Here is a 7,118-nt window from a genome sequence, read left to right as displayed (position 1 = left end):
AAAAAAAAAAAAAAAAAAAAAAAAAAAAAAAAAAAAAAAAATCCAAAAGGTTTCAGGGTAAAGAGTTAAGAAAAGAGTTAAGAATATATTTGTTACCCAAATAAATTCCTCCAACTTGTTTATTTTTGAAGGAAATGAACTATAGAAACCTGCTATATTTGGGTGGAAAGATAGGGTCAAACAGTTTTCAAAATATGTTTCTCTCCCATTTGTCTATTCTGTATCAGATCATTTAAAGGTTTATTCTTTGTAAATATTAAAACTAACAAATTATAATTGTGTTTTTAGTTTTGAATGGTTTCTTAGTTACAGACACAGTCACAGAACAGCCACTCAAATCTCCTACATCTATTTCCTGGTAGAAATGAAGTTGTCTAAATGAAAAACACCACATAGCACTAAACCATTTAGTGTTATTTTGCTGTGTATGATTTTCTTGGTACTAAGCTTCAAAAGAAATTATGAGTCCCGGCGCAGTGGCTCATGCCTGTAACCCCAGCACTTTGGGAGGCCGAGGCGGATGGATCACCTGAGGTCAGGAGTTCGAGACCAACCTGGCCAACGTGGTGAAACCCTGTCTCTACTAAAAATTCAAAAATTAGCCAGACGTGGTGGCAGGTGCCTGTAATCCCATCTACTTGGGAGGCTGAGGCAGGAAAATTGCCTGAACTCAGGAGGCGGAGGTTGCAGTGAGCCAAGATTGCACCATTGCACTCCAGCCTGGGCAACAAGAATGAAACTCCATTTAAAAAAAAAAAAAAAGAAATTATGAATCTTATTGTTTCCCTTTTTTCCCTCTTCCTTTTCTCCATGCTCTCTTGACCTGGAGCCAGGAAGGAGTCTTCCATGTGCTTGGAACAAGGTTACAAGCCGTAGGGTCCCATGATATCAAATTCTGTAAACTCATTCACTAGAATAGTAGCTTCACTGCTCTGCATTGCATCTTTCCTCTGGCTCAGGGATTGTCAAACTATGGCCCATTGACCAGATCTAGCCTGCTGCCTGCTTTTGAACTCCCATGAGCAAAGAATGGTTTTTCTAATTTTTAAATGGTTGGGGAAAAAGAAAAAAAAAGCAAAATAAGAATGGTATTTTGTGATGGGTGAAAATTATATAAAATTCAAATTCAGTGTCCATAAAATACAGTTTTATTGGAACACAGCAGTTCCCATTTGTTTATGTGTTGTCTCTGGCTGCTTTCACACTAGAATGGCAGAGTTGAGTAAAAGTGATAGAGAATATGGCTCACCAAAGCCTAAAACCCTTACTGCCTGGACAGAAAACCCTTACTTACTTGACAGAAGAAGCTTGCCAACCCCGCCTAACAGTAGTGCATTGTCCATATAGTGGTTGTTGGCTTAGTTCAGTTTCGCTGGGAAGGCAGACTCTGAGATGGAGATTGGTAAATTTCTTGAGGAGTGGTCTTGGGAACAACATCTGTGACGAAGTGAAGGAAGCAGAAGAGATTTCCACAGAGGCCTCCGTCCATCTCACAGGGAGCCCTGGAGCTAGGGTGACCCTTCAAAATGGTTACAAATGGAAACAAGAGGGTCAGATGTATACTCCAGCATCCACCAGGAGCGGGGTGTAACCTTAGCCGAGGCAGTTCAGTGGAGGGCAATCCCCAAAGCAGGAATCGACTGTGTCTTCAGCAGGCAAACTCCAAGCAGCTACTGGGAGAATGAGCTCCTCACCCCGAAAGAGCAATCTGGGTGGAGCAATCCTCTACATTTAGCAATATTTGTATTTGTAGAGTGAATGGATATATATATATATATATATATATTTTGGATATATGTTTTCTCACAATATATACTATTGTGTAAGGAAATCTGGTTTTGAAATAATTGTTAGAAATGTTATTCACTGTTTTAAACCTATCACAATAATAACTGCAATGTACTAATTGCTTGCTCTATGTCTAGCACCATGTTAAGAATTTTACATGAATTATCTTACATAATTCTTATAATAATCTTATGAGGGGGAATGTCTATTATTAATCCCCATTTTACAGATGAGCCAGCTGGGCTCAGGGAAATTAAATAATTTGTCCAAGGGCACACAGTAGATAGTGGAACTGGCTTTGGGTTCAGTTTCATTTAACTTGAAAGCCCTGGTTCTTAACCACTGTCACCTACTCTTTCTGTTCATCACTCTATTTGTCTCACTAAAGATTTTTCTCTGCTCTGAGTGGAGTCAACTCATTAATTTCTTACGTTATCTCATCTTTCGTTTTTAGTGTTTTGCTTGATATACTATTTATTTGTATGTCTTCCTGCCCAGAACATGAACTTTGATTTATCCACATGCTTTTCCACATCCCAAACATTACTTGCACATAGTAGGCAATCATTTCATATTTGTTAAATGGATAAATACGTTTTGATCATGTTGGCTACTGCATTTGGTGACTGAAGTAAAAGACCATCAATATGAAAACCAGATAATTCTGACTAGGAAAAAAGTGCTATTGAGGTTTTCTCAAGGCATAAACTAACTAAATAAATGGGTCTAATTTATTATAGCAGGTTAGTAAATTATACAATAGAATGCATGGTTATTTTCCATTGCTTCCCAAGACATAATTTGTTACAAAGTAAACTGGTTCATTTTATTTTTCAATGAATGTTTATTTGATGTGGTGTTTTTGTTTTGTTTTGTGTTGATTTTTGAGTTGGATCACTGTGTATTAAGCATATGGAGGGAAGACATATGCATGTGTACACACACAGAAGTAGACCCTGCTCTCTGAAAACTTACCATATTGTCAGGGAGACCTGAAAGATAACTAAGGAAGAAGTAACAAAGCCATTTATTAGGTAAGAACTTGGCAAAGTGATACAAACAGGAATAAGATGATCAATTATTGCAACTCAAGTGTAGTGAGTGCTGAAAAGGAGACATGGTAGGGAGTTCCAGACAGTGGGGGAGCCCAATGTAGGAAATGCTTCCAAGGGCGGAGTGACGGTTTAAATAACTCTTGAAGAACAAGATCAGATCTAAGTAAATGGATAGGAGAAGTGTTCAGGAGACTGCAAGTCGATGGCTGTAACTGGAGCTGAATGAATGCATGAATAGGCAGGATATTTGTTTTTAAAATTGCTATTGTAACAAATTAGTAGAGTTTAGTGGCTTAAAACGACAAAAGTTCATCATCTTACATTTCCAGAGATCAGAAGTTCAAAGTCATTCTCACTGGGCTAAAATAAAGTTGTGGGCAGGGCTGCCTTCCTTCTAGGGTCTCTAGGAAAGAGTGAGTTTCCTTGCCCTTTCCAGCTTCTAGAGGCTGGCAACATTCCTTGGCTCTTGACTTTGACCTCTGCTTCCATCCTCACATCTCTTTCTCTGACTCTGATTCTTCTGCCTACCTTTTATAAGGACCCTTGTGATTACAACTGGGCTCACCTGAATAATTGAGGATAACTTTCGCATCTCAAGATGCTTCATTTAGTCATACTTGCAAAGTCCCTTTTGCCATGTAAGTTAACAGTTCACAGATTCTGGGGATTAAGATGTGGACATTTGCAAAGGGGGAAGGTAGAATTATTCTTTCCAACGCAGACAGAAACAAAATCATTTTTGACTCTTAATTGTCAGAAATTTGCCTCTCTAACACTAATTCTCTTTAAGATGGATAAATCCATGTTTGTTTATATATAAAATAGTTTGCTTCTCTTTTTGTCTCCTGTCATCCAACACTATATATATTTTTTCTGTATACATTGATTCACTCTCTCTTGCTCATTTTAGTTATCCTTCCCTGTACTTTAATTTTATTCTTATCTTTCTTTCCTTTAAAATATTTCTTTTTTTCATTATAAAGATAGTACCTGCTCACTCTAGAAGACTTGGATAACAGCAAAGTAGAAAAGCAAAGAAAAAATCACTTTCAATTCTCCAATCCCCAAACATTCATAGTTTCAAGTGAATTTCAAGTGAATTTCTTTCCAGTTTTCTCTCCATGCATTTTTTTTTGTTTTTCTGAGTAGCAGTCATGTTATCTATGAAGAAAATACTGTCTCTTTTGTTGTTTGTTTTACTTACACTATAGCAGAGCTAAAAGTTCTAAAGCTGATAGATTTACATTGCTTGCCTGAGGATCATATATTAATTTTTCTTTCTTCCCCATTCTACTATTTGATAATGTCTGATATTTTGTTGACATTTTTCTTATCTGTTATTGAACACTGGGCCAATCTACTCAGGAAATTGTGTATATTAACAATAGGTCTCTCTTTGTGTTATGACTGCTAAGTCAGGTTGACATGCAACATAATTTGGATTATTTCCCTTTTATATACTACTTGTCCATACTGAAAGTCAACTGCTCAATTTTTACCTACTCACACTATAAAATGAACTAAATTCAACAAATGTTTTTGGAGCATGAACTATTATACAAAGATGAGACAGTCCCCATTTAAATAGTTTATGTAATACAAAACCTATAAAGCAAGACACACTAAGTGTAGTGAGACATGTGCGATGACTGTTTAGGGTGTGTTGAGTAATTTTTCTTTTACAACTTATTCCAATTTAGCATCTGCAGCCCTTGCCCATTGCTTATTTTATTTATTTTCTTAGTTTTTGCCCTCATTCCCTATTACAGGGTTATGACTGGAACCTTCCTTACTAAGTACTCTGGGAGAAGATGAAGGGGTAGGGGTTGAGTAACTTCAGTATGGATGTTAGTAATCATCCTGGCTTTGACTTTGACTTGGCCTCAATCTCAGAGTGGTCATGATGCATGGGTATTGCACACTTGGTGCTGAAACCGCTCTGTTCCTTCCCAAAGCGCTGATTTCAGTCTTTCTGTGCCCAGTTCCTGCCGGGAACAACCCAAATGTTGAAAAAAATTTCAAGTAGAGAGCCTCTCAACATTTCATTTGAGACTTGCAGAGAATACTTGTTAAATTTGCTTCTGTGATTTAATAATTTTGGGTATTAGGAGCATGAAGAAACCAAGGCAAGTGTGGGACTTATTTTTGCAGTTTTTTAATTTTGCAAAATATAATTACTTTTATTTATGTTAAAAAATAGAGGCAAAAGTCAAGTTTCAGGGAGCCAATATTTCAGCTCAAATAGTGAGAGAAGTTAATTTTTTTTTTTTTTACTCTCAGTATATCCTAGTCAGAAGAATATTTTGATTTTTCAGACTTCTTTTCCTTTCTTTTCTTTTCATCTTTTCTCTTCTTTTCTCTTCTCTTTTCTTCCTTTCTTTTTCTTTCCTTCTTTCCTTCCTTCTTCCTTCTTCCTCTTTCTTTCCTTCTTTCTTTCTTCTTTTCCTTCCTTCCTTCTTTCCTTCCTTCCTTCCTTCCTTTCTTCCTTCCTTCTTTTTTTTGGACAGAATCTTGCTCTGTCACCCAGGCTGGGGCAATGGTGCAATCTCAGCTCACTGCAACCCCCGACTCCCGGGTTCAAGCGATTCTTCTGCCTCAGTCTCCCAAGTAGCCAGGATTACAGGTGTGTGCCACCACAGCTGACTAATGTTTTGTATTTTTAATTGAGACAGGGTTTCGCTATGTTGTCCAGGCTGGTCTCAAACTCTTGGCCTCAAGTGTTCCACCCACCTTGGCCTCCCAAAGTGGTAGGATTATGGATGTGAGCCACCATGCCCTGCCAAGACTATTTTCTTAAGTAAGGTAAATTGGGTGGTTGTAGGAAGAAGAAAACATGGCCTGTGGGTCCTAGAAAATCAGGAACCTGGAACTGACAGTCTCCTGTGACCCCCACCCCTCCCTCTGCAGAGGTGGCATGGATTCAGAGAGGACCAACCTGTGGAGAATGGGATCAGAGGAAACCCTGAAAAATTACTGGGTTCCTTCTGTAGTCTGGAAGCAGCAGACACTTGAGGACTGGAAGGGGCCATGCAGACAGAATAATGGGCTTCTTGGTAACCTGTAGTAACCTGTGTCCACTGAAGATCAATAGTCTATGGCTTGAAGATCACCCACAATCTCCTGCCTTGCCCTTCACTGGCACTGCATGACATTCTAGGACTGTGAACCAACCCTGGGGAGGATTGAAGAAACCAAGAATGACTGAAGTGAAATTTTCTGCCACCATGGAAGAATGGAGGTCCAGCTTCAGAAATTTAGCCATTCTGGAAAGAAGAAAAAAAAAAAGGAACAAAGGAAAAAAAGAGGAAAAGAAGGAAGGAAGAAAGGAAGGAAGGAGAAAGAAAGAAGGAAAGAAAGAAAGAAGGAAAGAAAGAAAGAGGAAGAAGAAGAAAAAGAAAGAAAGAAAGAGAAAGAAGAAAAAGAAGAAGAAAAAGAAAGAAAGAAAGAGAAAGACAGAAAGAGAAAGAAAGAAAGGAAAGAAAGAAGAGAGATGTTATTAATTATACTTCTGAGTTTGTGGAAAAGTTGAAGTTAATTAGATTCCTATTCCTCAGCTCTGTCCTGGGAAGAAATAACCCAAAGACAGAAATCTCTTACTTCTGAAGTAACATTATGAAGTAACTTCTGAAGTAGCATTATGAGAGGGACAAATGAGAAACTAGGTTTAGATCTAGTCTAGGAGGAAGAGGCAATGGAAATTAGGAAATTGTGTTTCTCCCCTCCTTCTCCCTTCCTCTTCTTTCTTTCTTCTTTGTTTCTTTCTGTCTCTCTTTTCTTTTCTTTTCTTTCTTTCTTTCTTTCTTTCTTTCTTTCTTTTCTTTCTCCTTCTTTCTTTCCTTCCTTCCTTCTTTCCTTCCTTCCTTCCTTTTTGTTTCTCTCTGTCTCCCTTCATTCTTTTCATTTATTTCATTCATTCTCTTTCTCTCTCTCTTCCTCTTTCCGTCCTTTCTCTTCCCTCTCCTACTCTCCCATCCTTTCCATTTCTTTCCTTTTCTTCTTCTCTCCCTTCTTTCCCTTTCTTTCTTTTATTTTTCCTTCCCAACTTTTTTCCTCTCTCTCTGTTACTGTTTATTTGATAAAATGCTAATTTCTGAAATTCCAAAAATATTTCTCCATTTTATTTTATGTAATGCTAATGAATAAGAAGTTAATTCATGAATATTGCATAAAAGAAATTCAAATAGTGATGACTTCTCACTTCAGCACCCCTTTCCTTTCCAGATTCCCTGCCAGCAAGGCTCACAATAGTCTACACTTGTACAAATATATAAATTT

The sequence above is a fragment of the Mandrillus leucophaeus genome, unplaced genomic scaffold (assembly GCF_000951045.1).
Source record: "Mandrillus leucophaeus isolate KB7577 unplaced genomic scaffold, Mleu.le_1.0 Scaffold964, whole genome shotgun sequence".
In the NCBI taxonomy this organism is placed as follows: domain Eukaryota; kingdom Metazoa; phylum Chordata; class Mammalia; order Primates; family Cercopithecidae; genus Mandrillus; species Mandrillus leucophaeus.
Note: the sequence above shows the minus strand (reverse complement) of the source record.